The 18,791-nt window shown below is 42.3% G+C and overlaps 19 non-coding genes and 1 pseudogene across 19 annotated transcripts; all 20 read right to left on the bottom strand.

Annotated features, from left to right (window-relative positions):
- Window positions 1-259: 259 nt before the first annotated feature.
- LOC118950926 lies at window positions 260-378 on the bottom strand. Its single transcript, XR_005042853.1, has one exon. It is a non-coding gene; the product is annotated as a 5S ribosomal RNA (ribosomal RNA).
- Window positions 379-555: 177 nt separating this feature from the next.
- On the bottom strand, window positions 556-674 carry LOC118950825. Its single transcript, XR_005042752.1, has one exon. It is a non-coding gene; the product is annotated as a 5S ribosomal RNA (ribosomal RNA).
- Window positions 675-934: 260 nt separating this feature from the next.
- LOC118950637 lies at window positions 935-1,053 on the bottom strand. The gene has a single exon (XR_005042564.1). It is a non-coding gene; the product is annotated as a 5S ribosomal RNA (ribosomal RNA).
- Window positions 1,054-1,230: 177 nt separating this feature from the next.
- Window positions 1,231-1,349, bottom strand: LOC118950806. Its single transcript, XR_005042733.1, has one exon. It is a non-coding gene; the product is annotated as a 5S ribosomal RNA (ribosomal RNA).
- Window positions 1,350-1,609: 260 nt separating this feature from the next.
- Window positions 1,610-1,728, bottom strand: LOC118950780. Its single transcript, XR_005042707.1, has one exon. It is a non-coding gene; the product is annotated as a 5S ribosomal RNA (ribosomal RNA).
- Window positions 1,729-1,988: 260 nt separating this feature from the next.
- On the bottom strand, window positions 1,989-2,107 carry LOC118950717. The gene has a single exon (XR_005042644.1). It is a non-coding gene; the product is annotated as a 5S ribosomal RNA (ribosomal RNA).
- Window positions 2,108-2,284: 177 nt separating this feature from the next.
- LOC118951020 lies at window positions 2,285-2,403 on the bottom strand (annotated as a pseudogene).
- Window positions 2,404-2,663: 260 nt separating this feature from the next.
- LOC118950636 lies at window positions 2,664-2,782 on the bottom strand. The gene has a single exon (XR_005042563.1). It is a non-coding gene; the product is annotated as a 5S ribosomal RNA (ribosomal RNA).
- A 177-nt stretch (window positions 2,783-2,959) lies between these two features.
- On the bottom strand, window positions 2,960-3,078 carry LOC118950824. The gene has a single exon (XR_005042751.1). It is a non-coding gene; the product is annotated as a 5S ribosomal RNA (ribosomal RNA).
- Window positions 3,079-3,338: 260 nt separating this feature from the next.
- On the bottom strand, window positions 3,339-3,457 carry LOC118950925. Its single transcript, XR_005042852.1, has one exon. It is a non-coding gene; the product is annotated as a 5S ribosomal RNA (ribosomal RNA).
- Window positions 3,458-3,634: 177 nt separating this feature from the next.
- Window positions 3,635-3,753, bottom strand: LOC118950823. Its single transcript, XR_005042750.1, has one exon. It is a non-coding gene; the product is annotated as a 5S ribosomal RNA (ribosomal RNA).
- Window positions 3,754-4,013: 260 nt separating this feature from the next.
- On the bottom strand, window positions 4,014-4,132 carry LOC118950804. The gene has a single exon (XR_005042731.1). It is a non-coding gene; the product is annotated as a 5S ribosomal RNA (ribosomal RNA).
- A 6,188-nt stretch (window positions 4,133-10,320) lies between these two features.
- On the bottom strand, window positions 10,321-10,439 carry LOC118950924. Its single transcript, XR_005042851.1, has one exon. It is a non-coding gene; the product is annotated as a 5S ribosomal RNA (ribosomal RNA).
- A 6,060-nt stretch (window positions 10,440-16,499) lies between these two features.
- On the bottom strand, window positions 16,500-16,618 carry LOC118950635. The gene has a single exon (XR_005042562.1). It is a non-coding gene; the product is annotated as a 5S ribosomal RNA (ribosomal RNA).
- A 260-nt stretch (window positions 16,619-16,878) lies between these two features.
- On the bottom strand, window positions 16,879-16,997 carry LOC118950634. The gene has a single exon (XR_005042561.1). It is a non-coding gene; the product is annotated as a 5S ribosomal RNA (ribosomal RNA).
- Window positions 16,998-17,257: 260 nt separating this feature from the next.
- On the bottom strand, window positions 17,258-17,376 carry LOC118950714. Its single transcript, XR_005042641.1, has one exon. It is a non-coding gene; the product is annotated as a 5S ribosomal RNA (ribosomal RNA).
- A 260-nt stretch (window positions 17,377-17,636) lies between these two features.
- Window positions 17,637-17,755, bottom strand: LOC118950756. Its single transcript, XR_005042683.1, has one exon. It is a non-coding gene; the product is annotated as a 5S ribosomal RNA (ribosomal RNA).
- Window positions 17,756-17,932: 177 nt separating this feature from the next.
- On the bottom strand, window positions 17,933-18,051 carry LOC118950755. The gene has a single exon (XR_005042682.1). It is a non-coding gene; the product is annotated as a 5S ribosomal RNA (ribosomal RNA).
- Window positions 18,052-18,228: 177 nt separating this feature from the next.
- Window positions 18,229-18,347, bottom strand: LOC118950984. Its single transcript, XR_005042911.1, has one exon. It is a non-coding gene; the product is annotated as a 5S ribosomal RNA (ribosomal RNA).
- A 260-nt stretch (window positions 18,348-18,607) lies between these two features.
- Window positions 18,608-18,726, bottom strand: LOC118950722. The gene has a single exon (XR_005042649.1). It is a non-coding gene; the product is annotated as a 5S ribosomal RNA (ribosomal RNA).
- Window positions 18,727-18,791: the final 65 nt, after the last annotated feature.

The following is an 18,791-nucleotide window of genomic DNA, read 5'->3' as shown; positions in this document are numbered from 1 at the left end:
AGAAACTATCTCTTGGTGCACTATGTAAAGTCAAAGTGAGCCTGATTAACAGCTGTTGCATTTCCACCATTTAGATAAGCATCTTTGTGTCACTCAAAAAGTGGAAGAAATTGCATATACTGTAGCCATAATTTGTAGCACAGATTGTTGGATGAAATACAAACTAACCTTGCTTACTTATTTCAAAGCGAGGGCACATATTTCAGCCTTGTGGGAAAAAACGGACAAAGAGTTGAAATTCCACAAGGCAGTGACAAAAAGCTTACAGCACCTGGTATTCCCAGGCGGTCTCCCATCCAAGTACTAACCAGGCCCGACCCTGCTTAGCTTCCAAGATCGGACGAGATCAGGCGTACTCAGGCCGGTGTGGCCGCAAGCGAAAGGCAATCTCAAAAAGTGGATGAAATTGCATATACTGTAGCCATAATTTGTAGCACAGATTGTTGGATGAAATACAAACTAACCTTGCTTACTTATTTCAAAGCGAGGGCACATATTTCAGCCTTGTGGGAAAAAACGGACAAAGAGTTGAAATTCCACAAGGCAGTGACAAAAAGCTTACAGCACCTGGTATTCCCAGGCGGTCTCCCATTCAAGTACTAACCAGGCCCGACCCTGCTTAGCTTCCGAGATCGGACGAGATCAGGCGTACTCAGGCCGGTGTGGCCGTAAACGAGAAACTATCTCTTGGTGCACTATGTAAAGTCAAAGTGAGCCTGAATAACAGCTGTTGCATTTCCACCATTTAGATAAGCATCTTTGTGTCACTCAAAAAGTGGAAGAAATTGCATATACTGTAGCCATAATTTGTAGCACAGATTGTTGGATGAAATACAAACTAACCTTGCTTACTTATTTCAAAGCGAGGGCACATATTTAAGCCTTGTGGGAAAAAACGGACAAAGAGTTGAAATTCCACTGGGCAGTGACAAAAAGCTTACAGCACCTGGTATTCCCAGGCGGTCTCCCATCCAAGTACTAACCAGGCCCGACCCTGCTTAGCTTCCGAGATCGGACGAGATCAGGCGTACTCAGGCCGGTGTGGCCGTAAGCGAAAGGCAATCTCAAAAAATGGATGAAATTGCATATACTGTAGCCATAATTTGTAGCACAGATTGTTGGATGAAATACAAACTAACCTTGCTTACTTATTTCAAAGCGAGGGCACATATTTCAGCCTTGTGGGAAAAAACGGACAAAGAGTTGAAATTCCACAAGGCAGTGACAAAAAGCTTACAGCACCTGGTATTCCCAGGCGGTCTCCCATCCAAGTACTAACCAGGCCCGACCCTGCTTAGCTTCCGAGATCGGACGAGATCAGGCGTACTCAGGCCGGTGTGGCCGTAAGTGAGAAACTATCTCTTGGTGCACTATGTAAAGTCAAAGTGAGCCTGATTAACAGCTGTTGCATTTCCACCATTTAGATAAGCATCTTTGTGTCACTCAAAAAGTGGAAGAAATTGCATATACTGTAGCCATAATTTGTAGCACAGATTGTTGGATGAAATACAAACTAACCTTGCTTACTTATTTCAAAGCGAGGGCACATATTTCAGCCTTGTGGGAAAAAACGGACAAAGAGTTGAAATTCCACAAGGCAGTGACAAAAAGCTTACAGCACCTGGTATTCCCAGACGGTCTCCCATCCAAGTACTAACCAGGCCCGACCCTGCTTAGCTTCCGAGATCAGACGAGATCAGGCGTACTCAGGCCGGTGTGGCCGTAAGCGAGAAACTATCTCTTGGTGCACTATGTAAAGTCAAAGTGAGCCTGATTAACAGCTGTTGCATTTCCACCATTTAGATAAGCATCTTTGTGTCACTCAAAAAGTGGAAGAAATTGCATATACTGTAGCCATAATTTGTAGCACAGATTGTTGGATGAAATACAAACTAACCTTGCTTACTTATTTCAAAGCGAGGGCACATATTTCAGCCTTGTGGGAAAAAACGGACAAAGAGTTGAAATTCCACAAGGCAGTGACAAAAAGCTTACAGCACCTGGTATTCCCAGGCGGTCTCCCATCCAAGTACTAACCAGGCCCAACCCTGCTTAGCTTCCGAGATCGGACGAGATCAGGCGTACTCAGGCCGGTGTGGCCGCAAGCGAAAGGCAATCTCAAAAAGTGGATGAAATTGCATATACTGTAGCCATAATTTGTAGCACAGATTGTTGGATGAAATACAAACTAACCTTGCTTACTTATTTCAAAGCGAGGGCACATATTTCAGCCTTGTGGGAAAAAACGGACAAAGAGTTGAAATTCCACAAGGCAGTGACAAAAAGCTTACAGTACCTGGTATTCCCAGGCGGTCTCCCATCCAAGTACTAACCAGGCCCGACCCTTTTTAGCTTCCGAGATCGGACGAGATCAGGCGTACTCAGGCCGGTGTGGCCGTAAACGAGAAACTATCTCTTGGTGCACTATGTAAAGTCAAAGTGAGCCTGATTAACAGCTGTTGCATTTCCACCATTTAGATAAGCATCTTTGTGTCACTCAAAAAGTGGAAGAAATTGCATATACTGTAGCCATAATTTGTAGCACAGATTGTTGGATGAAATACAAACTAACCTTGCTTACTTATTTCAAAGCGAGGGCACATATTTAAGCCTTGTGGGAAAAAACGGACAAAGAGTTGAAATTCCACTGGGCAGTGACAAAAAGCTTACAGCACCTGGTATTCCCAGGCGGTCTCCCATCCAAGTACTAACCAGGCCCGACCCTGCTTAGCTTCCGAGATCGGACGAGATCAGGCGTACTCAGGCCGGTGTGGCCGTAAGCGAAAGGCAATCTCAAAAAATGGATGAAATTGCATATACTGTAGCCATAATTTGTAGCACAGATTGTTGGATGAAATACAAACTAACCTTGCTTACTTATTTCAAAGCGAGGGCACATATTTCAGCCTTGTGGGAAAAAACGGACAAAGAGTTGAAATTCCACAAGGCAGTGACAAAAAGCTTACAGCACCTGGTATTCCCAGGCGGTCTCCCATTCAAGTACTAACCAGGCCCGACCCTGCTTAGCTTCCGAGATCGGACGAGATCAGGCGTACTCAGGCCGGTGTGGCCGTAAACGAGAAACTATCTCTTGGTGCACTATGTAAAGTCAAAGTGAGCCTGATTAACAGCTGTTGCATTTCCACCATTTAGATAAGCATCTTTGTGTCACTCAAAAAGTGGAAGAAATTGCATATACTGTAGCCATAATTTGTAGCACAGATTGTTGGATGAAATACAAACTAACCTTGCTTACTTATTTCAAAGCGAGGGCACATATTTCAGCCTTGTGGGAAAAAACGGACAAAGAGTTGAAATTCCACAAGGCAGTGACAAAAAGCTTACAGCACCTGGTATTCCCAGGCGGTCTCCCATCCAAGTACTAACCAGGCCCGACCCTGCTTAGCTTCCAAGATCGGACGAGATCAGGCGTACTCAGGCCGGTGTGGCCGCAAGCGAAAGGCAATCTCAAAAAGTGGATGAAATTGCATATACTGTAGCCATAATTTGTAGCACAGATTGTTGGATGAAATACAAACTAACCTTGCTTACTTATTTCAAAGCGAGGGCACATATTTCAGCCTTGTGGGAAAAAACGGACAAAGAGTTGAAATTCCACAAGGCAGTGACAAAAAGCTTACAGCACCTGGTATTCCCAGGCGGTCTCCCATTCAAGTACTAACCAGGCCCGACCCTGCTTAGCTTCCGAGATCGGACGAGATCAGGCGTACTCAGGCCGGTGTGGCCGTAAACGAGAAACTATCTCTTGGTGCACTATGTAAAGTCAAAGTGAGCCTGATTAACAGCTGTTGCATTTCCACCATTTAGATAAGCATCTTTGTGTCACTCAAAAAGTGGAAGAAATTGCATATACTGTAGCCATAATTTGTAGCACAGATTGTTGGATGAAATACAAACTAACCTTGCTTACTTATTTCAAAGCGAGGGCACATATTTAAGCCTTGTGGGAAAAAACGGACAAAGAGTTGAAATTCCACTGGGCAGTGACAAAAAGCTTACAGCACCTGGTATTCCCAGGCGGTCTCCCATCCAAGTACTAACCAGGCCCGACCCTGCTTAGCTTCCGAGATCGGACGAGATCAGGCGTACTCAGGCCGGTGTGGCCGTAAGTGAGAAACTATCTCTTGGTGCACTATGTAAAGTCAAAGTGAGCCTGATTAACAGCTGTTGCATTTCCACCATTTAGATAAGCATCTTTGTGTCACTCAAAAAGTGGAAGAAATTGCATATACTGTAGCCATAATTTGTAGCACAGATTGTTGGATGAAATACAAACTAACCTTGCTTACTTATTTCAAAGCGAGGGCACATATTTCAGCCTTGTGGGAAAAAACGGACAAAGAGTTGAAATTCCACAAGGCAGTGACAAAAAGCTTACAGCACCTGGTATTCCCAGGCGGTCTCCCATCAAAGTACTAACCAGGCCCGACCCTGCTTAGCTTCCGAGATCAGACGAGATCAGGCGTACTTTTTTTTTTTTTTTTTTTTTTTTTTTTTTTTCTTTTTTTTTAAAGAGTTGAAATTCCACAAGGCAGTGACAAAAAGCTTACAGCACCTGGTATTCCCAGGCGGTCTCCCATCCAAGTACTAACCAGGCCCGACCCTGCTTAGCTTCCGAGATCGGACGAGATCAGGCGTACTTTTTTTTTTTTTTTTTTTTTAATAAATAAAATACAACAAAAACTTATAAAAACATAACATTCAATTCTAATCACACAAAACAGGCATGTTGAAATCAACTCACCGAACAACTATACAAACCAAAAGGAAATTAACATACCAATATATTTCAAAAATGATAAGCAATTCTTCCACCATCCACCCTTGAAATCAACCCACTCCCCTCCACAAAAGCTTCATCAAAACATTCCCTTCCATAACAATGAAACATATCTATATGCTTCTTAAACAATACTACAAAAATATCCCACACCCTTACCCTCTTCCCCTCAAAAAAAGCAAAATTCCTCCTACAAAAAATAGCATACCTCACAAAACTCAAAACAACATTTAACAAAACAACATTAACACCCTCACATTTACCATCCATGCCAAATAACACCAATTCATTCCACACATATTTTTTCAAAATATCACCCTTCCAGTTTCTATGTATCATTCCCTTTACCTTACAAAATAAATATTTTAACTCCTCACATTCCACAAACAAATGTATTAAATTTTCTGGTAACTCACCACATAGATCACATTCTCTTTTTATTTCCCTATTGATTTGATGTAACACCACCTTTGTATATATACGATTATGCCTTATTTTAAAATCGTTACTTTCACATTCCATACTATTATATTTTACATTTAAAGTTTTCCATATCTTTTTTACGTCCAAAGTTGGAAAAATTCCTTTCCAAACTTTCTCCGCAGCTGGCCTTTTCACATTTTTCTCTACCATTATTTTATAGAATTTTTTCACCGGGATACTAGATAACTGAGCCTTCTCCTTACTGTTACCAATAAATAAATTAGGAAAGACAAATAAACCTTCTCTAACAACTTCACTATTTATTAAATCCACCCATGTGCTTGGTATACTTTCTTTTATCTTCTCGTACATATTCTTCACTGTTCCCCTACCCACCTCTACATCCCATTCATGGATAGTGTCAAAAATAGCTTCTTCAGGAAAAAAACCTGGAATTACCTCATATGTGTAGTCTTTTATCTGTCTAAGACCTGCACTCATGAATACTTCACTATATAACACCTTTTCTTTGTACTTAATTTTCTCATTCAGAAAAACAGGGTGATTCATAATTAGGTCAATATGCCCACACTCATAATACACATTAGGCAACAACTCTGCCCATGCATTTAGCACTTCTTTATAAAAATCTGGTACCTTTTCACACATTTTCCTTTTAAGATCCATCAACAAACCATTATCTTCACATCCACCACTCTCATCTAAATAGACTTTGAAAAAATGTTTCCAGCCATAATCTAAACTGTCATATAAATATTTCTTTACTGTTTTTATCCTAATAGCTTTTCTTTTAATGTCAAAATCTACAAGTTTTAAACCTCCATCATCATAGTCCGCTATCAATGTTTTCTGCGCAATTCTAACACCTTTACCATCCCATATAAAGTTAGACACCACATTATTCAATTCATTTATAACCCACTCTGGCATGTCTAGAACTCCCAAAATATACACAAGTTTAGATGATACCAAAGCATTTACTACAATTACTTTACCTTTTAACTTTAATTTTCTATTTTTCCAGAAATTCAAAGTTTGCTTGATTTTATTGAGAATCCCCGTCCAAGTTATATCCCTTGCCTCTTTCTCCTTTACACCAATATTTACTCCCAGCACCTTCATAAAATCCTTAGCTACCTTAAATGGAATCTCACACTTATTTGCATCAATATCCCCAAAAAACATAATTTCTGTCTTCTCTATATTAACTTCAGCCCCTGATGCCTTACAGTAGATATCTATGATTTTCATAATGCTTTCAATGCTACCTACATCCTTCACAGTAAAAGTAGTGTCATCAGCGTACTGATGTATAACACTGACACCACCACCTGGGATTCCAACACCCCTCACCTCTTTGTCTCCAAGTATCAAAACAGCTAAAGGTTCCGTAGAAACACTGTACAATAGAGCTGACAAAGGACAACCCTGCCTTACTGACCTCTCTATAGGGAATGTATCTGTTAACACTCCGTTACATTTAACACAACTTTTTGCTCCACTATACAACAATTTAATCCAAGATACAAATTTTGGCCCAAAACCAAACCTCTCCAAAGTCTGTAGCAGAAAACTATGTTCCACTTTATCAAAAGCTTTCTTAAAATCTAAACTTAAAACTATACCACCTTCATTTTTCATATGATTAACAACATCTCTAATTGTACAAATTATATCTGCAACATCTCTTCCAGGTATTCCGTAGGCTTGTGTTGATGTAATAATACTCCCAATCACCTTTTTCATCCTATTAGCTAAAACTTTAGTCAGTATTTTATAATCTGAATTTAGAAGACTAATAGGCCTATAATTTTCTAACTTTAACCTACTGCCTCTATTTTTAAATAAGATGGTTAACATACCAATTGACATAGACTCAGGGATTTCCTTATTCTCTTCCATATACTGAAAAACCTTCAATAAAATGGGTGCCAAAATATCCACAAAAACTTTATAGAATTCATTTGTTAAACCATCCAAACCTGGACTTTTATTTCCTTGAGTGTTCTCAATTGCTTCCTTGATTTCTATAATTGAAATATTTTCATCACACATCCTTCTATCTGTCTGAGATACTTTGGCACTGATTTTCTCCAACACTTTTTCAACACACACTTTATCTACATCATTCTTTTTATAAAGATTTCTGTAAAAGGATTCAACTGAATCTACGATGTCCACAAAATCATTTACCTTTACACCTTTTTCATTTTCCAATTCCACAATATAACTCTTAAATTGCTTTCGTTTTTCAAGCCCCAGAAAAAAGGAAGTACATTTCTCTCCCTCCAAGGCGTACTGTGCCTTACTCCTAACAATAGCACCTAAACATTTCTTTTTTTCATAAAACCCTAGCTCTGCATGGATTTTCAAATAGTTCACTACATCATAGTCTGGATCAGCATCAGCCTTTTCAAGTTCCTGCAACATCCTATTTCTAAGCATTTTTTCTTTCAACTTATCGACACGGTTACGATTTTTGGAGTACCTAATACTCCTGTTTTTTACTTTAACTTTCACTTCTTCCCACCATAAACACACATTCTCTTTTAACAGTACATTAGACATTTCACCTTCGATACATTCAACAATTTCCTTTATATAACTTTCCTCCTTTAACAGACTGGCATTTAAACACCAGACACCTCCCCCTCTCATCTCCACAGCAAAACCTATCTGAAATGACATTACTGCATGATCACTGTATGCTGTAAAGTTATATGACATCTTCTGAACCTGCTGTATCATATCTTCTTTTACTAAACATAAATCAATTCTGCTTTGTTTTAGTTCATTTAACACCACCTGCCTTCTCGAAAACACTCTTCTATTTAAATTTTCAGCCCTCCATATATCTACAAGATTTTCATTTTTCATTAATTCCCATAAAGCATTTCTAGACGAATCATGTCTGTAGCTATCACATCTCGAGACATCTATTCTAGTGCACTTCACGTTAAAATCTCCTACCAGTATACAATTTTCTGAACACAGTGATCTTAGGTTATTAAACATATCTCTCCTTTCCGATTCAATATTCGAAGCATAAACATTAATTAGACGGAAAATGACATTTTGCACTTCAAACTCAATAACAATAAGTCTGCCCCGATTATCTGCATATACCTGCTTGACATTTTGAACCACATCATTTTTTACCAGAATAGCAACTCCACATGTTTTTTCACTTCCGTGACTACAAAATATTAGCTCAGACCATTTGCTCTTAATCTCTAACATTTTGGAGTCTGTCCAATTAGTCTCTTGAAAACACCACATGTCAGCTTTTACAGACACCAAAACCTGCTCCAATTTGTTCATATTTCTCAGACTGTTCCCATTTAGTGATGCAACTTTAACCATTGTTAATGTATGCAGAAATATAGTCAAAGAAAAACACGTCATTTCAAAATAGACTTTTTCTTTTTACCAGATCCCATCACCTCCCTAGCTTTCGTCAATGATCTCTTATTTCTAGCAAACAACTGAAAATCCTCACTATCTATTTCTTCTTCCGACTCATGACTTGGATTTATGAGAGGAGCAACATTCAAACCTTTTGTAAAATGCTCTTTAACCGTGCCATCAACTCCAGTGGACCCAGCCCTCTCCTTGGTGTTATTTTCACACAGGCTTAAAGCAGGTTCAGGCACCTGAGAAGCACCTTGCACCATCTCTACCTGTGTATCTAATTCACCAATCCTGTGCTGCTGCTCCACCGTGTCAGCAGCAGAGACCAAGACTGCATCTCGAGTACTGCCAGAAGGAATTACATACTCTCCAAGCACATCTATAGCTGTCTCTGCAATCACCTGCGACACACTTTCCATATCACTCTCTTCCCCTCTCTCCATAGCCACACTCTCTTCATCTTCTTCAGTAATGAGGTCCATTGTTTGCAGAAATAAGACATCATCCACCTTCTTACATTTACATCTGTCCTTAGGTCTGTCACACCTGCTACACATATCACCAATGTTCGAACATTCCCTGGCATAATGCCCTTGTTCACCACATTTATGACATATAAATTCTGGACATTCTTTAAGTATGTGTCCCGGTTGAATACATAGTCTACATACCTTAACTTGGTTATCGTGGATCACTCGGAAATATTCAAATCCCTCAACTGTATTGAACTTTGTTGAGTAAGGCAATGATTGCACACTGTCCGTAAACTTCACTTTACAAAATCTCGTCCCGTCCACAATGTCCGTTCCTGGCCACATCCTCCTCTTGATTGGTGTTATCGCATTCACTTTCCATCCTTGTAATTTCTCATGTATTTCATCGTCCGTAATATATGCCGGCAAGTTCAAAAAGGACACCACAAGTTCATCGTTCCCCAGTTCTTTCGCCATGACTTGACAGCTCTTTATTTTTAGCCCATCTATTAGTCTTTCTTTTCCCTTCTCATGTGACATGGTTATTTCGTACTTATTTCTGTCTTTCATTCTACATCCCAAAATCGTTCCGCATACTTCTTTTATTCCTCTCAGCAATTCCATCGTTGTTATTTTTTCTTCACCAATAACTTCAACATTCACCGTCAGTTCTTTCTCATATTTTCTTCTCCTCAACTCTTCATTCGACGCTCTTTTTTCTCCGTTGTCCATTCTCGTTATTTTCGTTATTCTTGATGTCGAAGCCATTGAATCCGTCTGGTTATTTTACGTAGAATCCCCCAAACAGCTCACGCCGTTGGGGGATAAAAACGCAAATATTTATAATAAACTACACTCCCAACACAAACTTCCTAAACTTAAAATATAAGAACAACCAAAACCAAAAACTATTTTTTTTTTTTTTTTTCTCTCCAAACAATTCAAACACCTGCTGCTCACTCACTTCCTGAAACTACCAAAAAGGGGCGTACTCAGGCCGGTGTGGCCGTAAGCGAAAGGCAATCTCAAAAAGTGGATGAAATTGCATATACTGTAGCCATAATTTGTAGCACAGATTGTTGGATGAAATACAAACTAACCTTGCTTACTTATTTCAAAGCGAGGGCACATATTTCAGCCTTGTGGGAAAAAACGGACAAAGAGTTGAAATTCCACAAGGCAGTGACAAAAAGCTTACAGCACCTGGTATTCCCAGGCGGTCTCCCATCCAAGTACTAACCAGGCCCGACCCTGCTTAGCTTCCAAGATCGGACGAGATCAGGCGTACTCAGGCCGGTGTGGCCGCAAGCGAAAGGCAATCTCAAAAAGTGGATGAAATTGCATATACTGTAGCCATAATTTGTAGCACAGATTGTTGGATGAAATACAAACTTACCTTGCTTACTTATTTCAAAGCGAGGGCACATATTTCAGCCTTGTGGGAAAAAACGGACAAAGAGTTGAAATTCCACAAGGCAGTGACAAAAAGCTTACAGCACCTGGTATTCCCAGGCGGTCTCCCATCCAAGTACTAACCAGGCCCGACCCTGCTTAGCTTCCGAGATCGGACGAGATCAGGCGTACTTTTTTTTTTTTTTTTATTATAAAAATTCTTATTTTACATGATATACAAATTTTATCTACACAAACCATTTTAATCAACACAATACTTGACATTGGCAGGCAAACAATTCACCCCCTATCAAATCAAAAATAGAGAAATTCAAATACCAAAACTCAAATTATACTACCATTGCATACAATACTTTGCTAAACCACATTCCACAAGAATAGAGAGTGTTCAAAGCACCTCCTTATCAAGTAGAAACTAAGACATTCTCAAAACAATTCTTTCAAATTTGTACTGAAATCTCCAAAATGTTACACATCAAAACCCATACACCAATCCACCATCCTCCCCCACAGCAATAAATCCACAATCCTTCATAAACACCCTCTCAAAATCCTCCTGCTTAGACCTATACATCAATCCTACATCCTTCCTTACCAAGCCTTCAAACACCTTCCACACTGTCACCCTCTTTTCCTCAAACCTTGCCAAGTTCCTCCTTATATATACTGCATACCTTGCATGTGACAGCAAAAAATTCAATAATACAATATTCCCCCCCTTCACATGCTGACCCACTCCAAACAATACCAAACACCTCCAATCAACCCCACCCATTAACTCTTCTCCCCAGTACCTTTCTAACATGTCCCTCAACCTCACATGGAACCCAGCTACATCAACACATTCAAACATCATGTGCATCAGATTTTCATCTTTGTCTGTGCATACATCACACACACGAGACACTGACCTGTCTACCTGATGTAACACCACCTTGGTAAAAACACGGTTGTGCCTCAACATAAAATCAAAATGGGTACATTCAATACTATTGAGCCTCACTACCATGTTTTCCCACAACCTCTCAACTTCCATCCCTGGAAAAACTTGCCTCCACACTTTCTCCGATGCAGGCGCCCTGACCTTCCTGGTAATAAGCGCCCAGTATACGGCCCTCACCTGGGTAGAGGATAAGGCTTGCATTTTCTCCCCACATTTCACCTGCAACACAGGCAAGGTCTCTAAGACTCCATTACTCAAATGATTGTCCAACAGCCTCACCCACTCCCCTGGAACACACTCCTTTATCCTATCATACATTCTCAACACCATCCCTTTCCTGACATCCTCATCTACCCCCCAGACAGTATCTACGATCGCCTGCTCAGGCAGGAACCCTGGCACCACCTCATACCTAAAGTCCCTCAGTCTTATCATACCCGCCTTCATTATTACCTTACTCTCCAGCATCTTTCCCTCTGATTTCAGCATTGGGTTCAGAAAAACTGGTATATTCAAAATCACCCCAATAGAGTCACACTCATAACTTACTTGCGGTAAGAACTCCGCCCAGGCCCTGAACACCTCCTGATAAAACTCAGGCACCTCTGCATACATGCTGGGCTTGAAACACATTAACAACCCATAATCTCCACAACCTCCACTCCTATGCAACCAATGCCTGAAAAACTCCTTCCACCCCTGACCCTCCTCCCCATACAAAAACCGTTGTACTCTCTTCACCCTCATGGCTTTTAACTTCACCTCCAGATCTATTAATCTCAAACCACCCCTATCATAATCTGCTATCATTACATCATGAGCAATCTTCACCCCCTTCCCACCCCACAGGAAATCAGACATTAAATTATTAATTCCCTTCAGAGCCCATACAGGCATGTCCATAACCCCTAAGGTATACACACATTTTGACATTAACAATGCATTCACCACAACCACTTTCCCCCTCAATTTTAATTTCCTTTGTTTCCAGTAATTCAGAGTCGTCTTTATTTTATTAATCACCCCTGTCCAAGTTAAGTCCCTCGCCTCCCGCTCATCTACCCCAATATTCACACCCAAAATTCTCACATGCCCCTTAACAGTCTTAAAAGGAATGTTACATGTAGACATAACAGTATCATCAGCACATAACATTTGAGACTTTTCTACATTCACCTTAGCCCCAGAAGCTCTCCCATACACATCAAAACACTTCATCAGACAATTCACACTCTCTCCATCCCGCAAAGTACAGGTGGTGTCATCAGCATAATGATGCAGTACACTGACGCCTCCCCCCGGGAGGTCCACTCCATGCACTCCTCCATTCCGCTTTACAAACGCCGCTAAAGGCTCTACTGAGACGCTGTATAGTAGTGCAGACAATGGACAACCCTGCCTAACAGACCTGCCCAGGGGAAAAGGATCAGTCAGCACACCATTACATTTCACGACACTGCACGCTGACCCATACAAAAGCTTCACCCATCCTTTAAGACGAGGCCCGAACCCAAATCTTTCCAAGGCCTCTAACAGGAACCGATGCTCCACCCGATCAAAGGCTTTATTCAGATCTAGACAGAGCACCGCCCCACCCACCTCCCCCATCTGCTTCACCACATCCCGGATAGTGCAGAGGGTGTCCACTACATCCCGCCCCGGAACTCCATAGGCCTGAGTAGGTGCTATGATGCTTCCCATCACCTTATTCAACCTATTAGCCATTATCTTCGCAAGCACCTTATTGTCGGAGTTCAAAAGGGTTATTGGTCTGTAGTTCTCTAATTTCAGTCTGCTCCCCTTCCCTTTGTACAACACAGTCAACACACCCATAGCTAAAGATTCAGGGACTACCCTCTTCTCCTCCATACACACATACACACGCAGCATTAGTGGGGCCAGTATGTCACTAAACTCACGGTAAAACTCTGCAGTAAGACCATCTGAACCCGGGCTCTTATTCAAGTTCAGGCCCAATATGGCAGCTTTAACCTCTGCCAATGTAAAATCAGCATCACACATCTCTACATCCTCAGTCGACACCCTAGCCTCTACTGCGTCTAGCACTCTTCTCATACACACTTCATCTACCCCACCCGACGTAAATAAGCCCTTATAAAAAGAATGCACTGTATTCAAAATTCCTTCCAGATCTGTCACCCTCTCCCCCCTCTCATTTATCAGCTCAGTTAGAAAACTCCTTTCCTGCTTCCTCCTTTCTAACCCCAGGAAAAAAGCAGTATTTCTCTCCCCCTCCACCACATACTGTGCTCTACTCCTCACCACTGCCCCCATGCACCTGTGCCTCTCTACGACCCTCAACTCCTCCCTCACCCTCAGGTACTCTGTCACATCATAGCCTGGGCAGTTTTCTACCTTTTCTAACTCCAATAACAGGCGAGATTTAAGAATCCCCTCCTCCCTCCTCCTTGTCACATTTGCCCGTCTTGCACTAGATATTGCCAGCCGCTTGAACTCCCCTTTTAATCCTTCCCACCACACACTCACATCCGACTCAAATAAAGGATCTGACACGGCGTCATTCACACACTCTTTCACTGCTGCCCTAAACACCTCATCCTTCAGCATACTGGCATTAAGACACCACAAACCACCCCCCCTCCCCTCCCCTGATGCACCCAGCCTGAAAAGCAGAGCATCATGGTCACTAAAAAATGTGTGTGAATACTTTACCCCCACAACCAAGTGCGCAACCTCTCTATGAGTGAGACACAAATCTATACGTGACTGCTTGAGCTCACCCCTCACCACTTGTCTTCGAGAGAACACCCGCTTATCTGGATTCCTCTCCCTCCATATATCCACCCAATCCTCATCCCTCATTAGCCTTAATAGCGCTCCCCGAGATGAGTCAGAGCTAAAATGTGCGCTACTTGAGGCATCTAGCCTATCCATCCATACATTAAAATCCCCAACAAGCAAACAGTTTTTCCCACATAATCCTCCCATAGACATAAACATAACCCTCCTCTCAATTTCATTATTAGGAGCATAGACATTGTACAACGAGTACTCCATATCTTGATAAGTGAAACCCACTCCCACCATTCGACCCACAGTGTCAGCACATAACAAATTTAAGTTAGACACAACGTCATGTTTTACCAAAATAGCTACCCCACATGCCCGCACAGTACCATTACTCACGTACATTAGTCCATTCCATCTCTGCCTTACATTATCCATATACGGCTCAGTCCAATGGGTCTCCTGAAGACATAATATATCCGCAGAGAAGGCTTCCAACACCAGCTCTAGCTTTTCTTTGCTACGAAGTCCATTGGTGTTAATAGATACTAATTAATAGACACCATTATGACTATAAAGAGGGGATGAATCCAGTCCATCATGATTGATCTTTTTTCTTCTTTTTCTTCTTGGTTATCCTGTTCCTTTTACTATCCCAACGCATTGATTGTATGTACTCCAACTCTTCCTCCGACAGCTCTTCTTCAGACTCTTTACGTTTGCGAGAGTCATCCCTTGCATTATCCACCTCCCTAGAGGAGCCCCCCTCTCCACGAGGATCGCCCTCCAACTCTACATCGTCTAGGCTTGAGCTTATCCCTCCATCTTTGGGTGCCTCCCTTCCTTCAATACAAGGCTCCGTCTCCACTTCCTCCTCTGGCTGCCTCTGTTCTTCGTCCTCCTTCTCTCCCTGGGGTTGCTCACTCATGCCAATTTCCTCCCCAGCTTCCTCCACCTCGTTCTCCTCCACGACACTATTTGCGCTGAAATCCTGTGATGCCCAGTCCTGAGCACCTTCCCCATGGGGACAGGAGCACTGCGCTACACCCCTCCCGCATCCAACACAACCTCGCTCTCTCCTCCCATTGCACTCTCGTGCGTAATGCCCCTGCTCACCACACTTATGACATGCGAAATCAGGGCACTCTCGTAGCACGTGCCCTGGCTGGATACACAGCCTACAGACCTTGACCTGCCGATCGTGTATTACTCTGAAGTACTCAGCCCCTTCCAACGTTTCAAATTTGGCAGAATATGGCAACGAGCGCACAGTGTCTGTGAACCTAACTTTACAGAAGCGCGTCCCATCAGCAATGTCCGTCCCCGGCCAGTAGCGCCTTTTCACCGGCGATATAGCAGACACACCCCATGCTCTTAGCCGCTCTGTGATGTCCTCGTCTGTAATATATACTGGGAGGTTTAAGAAGGATACAACCATCTCATCCAGCGATAGATCCTTTGCCATGATTCGACAGCTCCGGATTTTAAATCCATCCATCAGTTTTTCTTTCCCTCTCGCACTTGACAGCGTCACTTCAAATCGCTTTTCATCTTTGACCCGACAGCCGCAGACCAGTCCACAAACTTCTTTAATCCCTCTCAATACCTCCATCATTGTAATCTTCTCTTCTCCCATAATTTCAACAGCCACTGTTAAATTCTTTTCATATTTTTGCGCCTGTCTTGCTGCAGCGCCATTATCCATGTTTCCTTTGTTCGTAGTCTTTTTTCCAGCGTTGGTCAAAGCCATTGTATCCATCCGAATAACGACAGGAGGAAAGTCCCCCAAACAGCAATATGCTGCCGGGGAACAACCCCAAACTATAAATCTAACTTAATCAATTTACAAAAAGAAATTGTACTTCAAAAAGCTCAAAACTCCAACACAAACTCTCTAGAGCAAACACTCAGTCTCAGCGCAATCACTCACACGTGCGTCAATTACCCATCAACAGGTGCGTACTCAGGCCGGTGTGGCCGTAAGCGAGAAACTATCTCTTGGTGCACTATGTAAAGTCAAAGTGAGCCTGATTAACAGCTGTTGCATTTCCACCATTTAGATAAGCATCTTTGTGTCACTCAAAAAGTGGATGAAATTGCATATACTGTAGCCATAATTTGTAGCACAGATTGTTGGATGAAATACAAACTAACCTTGCTTACTTATTTCAAAGCGAGGGCACATATTTCAGCCTTGTGGGAAAAAACGGACAAAGAGTTGAAATTCCACAAGGCAGTGACAAAAAGCTTACAGCACCTGGTATTCCCAGGCGGTCTCCCATCCAAGTACTAACCAGGCCCGACCCTGCTTAGCTTCCGAGATCGGACGAGATCAGGCGTACTCAGGCCGGTGTGGCCGTAAGCGAGAAACTATCTCTTGGTGCACCATGTAAAGTCAAAGTGAGCCTGATTAACAGCTGTTGCATTTCCACCATTTAGATAAGCATCTTTGTGTCACTCAAAAAGTGGAAGAAATTGCATATACTGTAGCCATAATTTGTAGCACAGATTGTTGGATGAAATACAAACTAACCTTGCTTACTTATTTCAAAGCGAGGGCACATATTTCAGCCTTGTGGGAAAAAACGGACAAAGAGTTGAAATTCCACAAGGCAGTGACAAAAAGCTTACAGCACCTGGTATTCCCAGGCGGTCTCCCATCCAAGTACTAACCAGGCCCGACCCTGCTTAGCTTCCGAGATCGGACGAGATCAGGCGTACTCAGGCCGGTGTGGCCGTAAGCGAGAAACTATCTCTTGGTGCACTATGTAAAGTCAAAGTGAGCCTGATTAACAGCTGTTGCATTTCCACCATTTAGATAAGCATCTTTGTGTCAATCAAAAAGTGGAAGAAATTGCATATACTGTAGCCATAATTTGTAGCACAGATTGTTGGATGAAATACAAACTAACCTTGCTTACTTATTTCAAAGCGAGGGCACATATTTCAGCCTTGTGGGAAAAAACGGACAAAGAGTTGAAATTCCACAAGGCAGTGACAAAAAGCTTACAGCACCTGGTATTCCCAGGCGGTCTCCCATCCAAGTACTAACCAGGCCCGACCCTGCTTAGCTTCCGAGATCAGACGAGATCAGGCGTACTCAGGCCGGTGTGGCCGTAAGCGAGAAACTATCTCTTGGTGCACTATGTAAAGTCAAAGTGAGCCTGATTAACAGCTGTTGCATTTCCACCATTTAGATAAGCATCTTTGTGTCACTCAAAAAGTGGAAGAAATTGCATATACTGTAGCCATAATTTGTAGCACAGATTGTTGGATGAAATACAAACTAACCTTGCTTACTTATTTCAAAGCGAGGGCACATATTTCAGCCTTGTGGGAAAAAACGGACAAAGAGTTGAAATTCCACAAGGCAGTGACAAAAAGCTTACAGCACCTGGTATTCCCAGGCGGTCTCCCATCCAAGTACTAACCAGGCCCGACCCTGCTTAGCTTCCGAGATCGGACGAGATCAGGCGTACTCAGGCCGGTGTGGCCGCAAGCGAAAGGCAATCTCAAAAAGTGGATGAAATTGCATATACTGTAGCCATAATTTGTAGCACAGATTGTTGGATGAAATACAAACTAACCTTGCTTACTTATTTCAAAGCGAGGGCACATATTTCAGCCTTGTGGGAAAAAACGGACAAAGAGTTGAAATTCCACAAGGCAGTGACAAAAAGCTTACAGCACCTGGTATTCCCAGGCGGTCTCCCATCCAAGTACTAACCAGGCCCGACCCTGCTTAGCTTCCGAGATCGGACGAGATCAGGCGTACTCAGGCCGGTGTGGCCGCAAGCGAAAGGCAATCTCAAAAAGTGGATGAAATTGCATATACTGTAGCCATAATTTGTAGCACAGATTGTTGGATGAAATACAAACTAACCTTGCTTACTTATTTCAAAGCGAGGGCACATATTTCAGCCTTGTGGGAAAAAACGGACAAAGAGTTGAAATTCCACAAGGCAGTGACAAAAAGCTTACAGTACCTGGTATTCCCAGGCGGTCTCCCATCCAAGTACTAACCAGGCCCGACCCTGCTTAGCTTCCGAGATCGGACGAGATCAGGCGTACTCAGGCCGGTGTGGCCGTAAGAGAGAAACTATCTCTTGGTGCACTATGTAAAGTCAAAGTGAGCCTGATTAACAGCTGTTGCATTTCCACCATTTAGATAAGCATCTTTGTGTCACTCAAAAAGTGGAAGAAATTGCATATACTGTAGCCATAATTTGTAGCACAGATTGTTGGATGAAATACAAACTAACCTTGCTTACTTATTTCAAAGCGAGGGCACATATTTAAGCCTTGTGGGAAAAAACGGACAAAGAGTTGAAATTCCACTGGGCAGTGACAAAAAGCTTACAGCACCTGGTATTCCCAGGCGGTCTCCCATCCAAGTACTAACCAGGCCCGACCCTGCTTAGCTTCCGAGATCGGACGAGATCAGGAGTACTCAGGCCGGTATGGCCGTAAGCGAAAGGCAATCTCAAAAAGTGGATGAAATTGCATATACTGTAGCCATAATTTGTAGCACAGATTG

The sequence above is a fragment of the Oncorhynchus mykiss genome, unplaced genomic scaffold, assembly GCF_013265735.2.
Source record: "Oncorhynchus mykiss isolate Arlee unplaced genomic scaffold, USDA_OmykA_1.1 un_scaffold_318, whole genome shotgun sequence".
Taxonomy (NCBI): Eukaryota; Metazoa; Chordata; class Actinopteri; order Salmoniformes; family Salmonidae; genus Oncorhynchus; species Oncorhynchus mykiss.
This window is presented reverse-complemented; position numbering and strand designations above follow the sequence as displayed.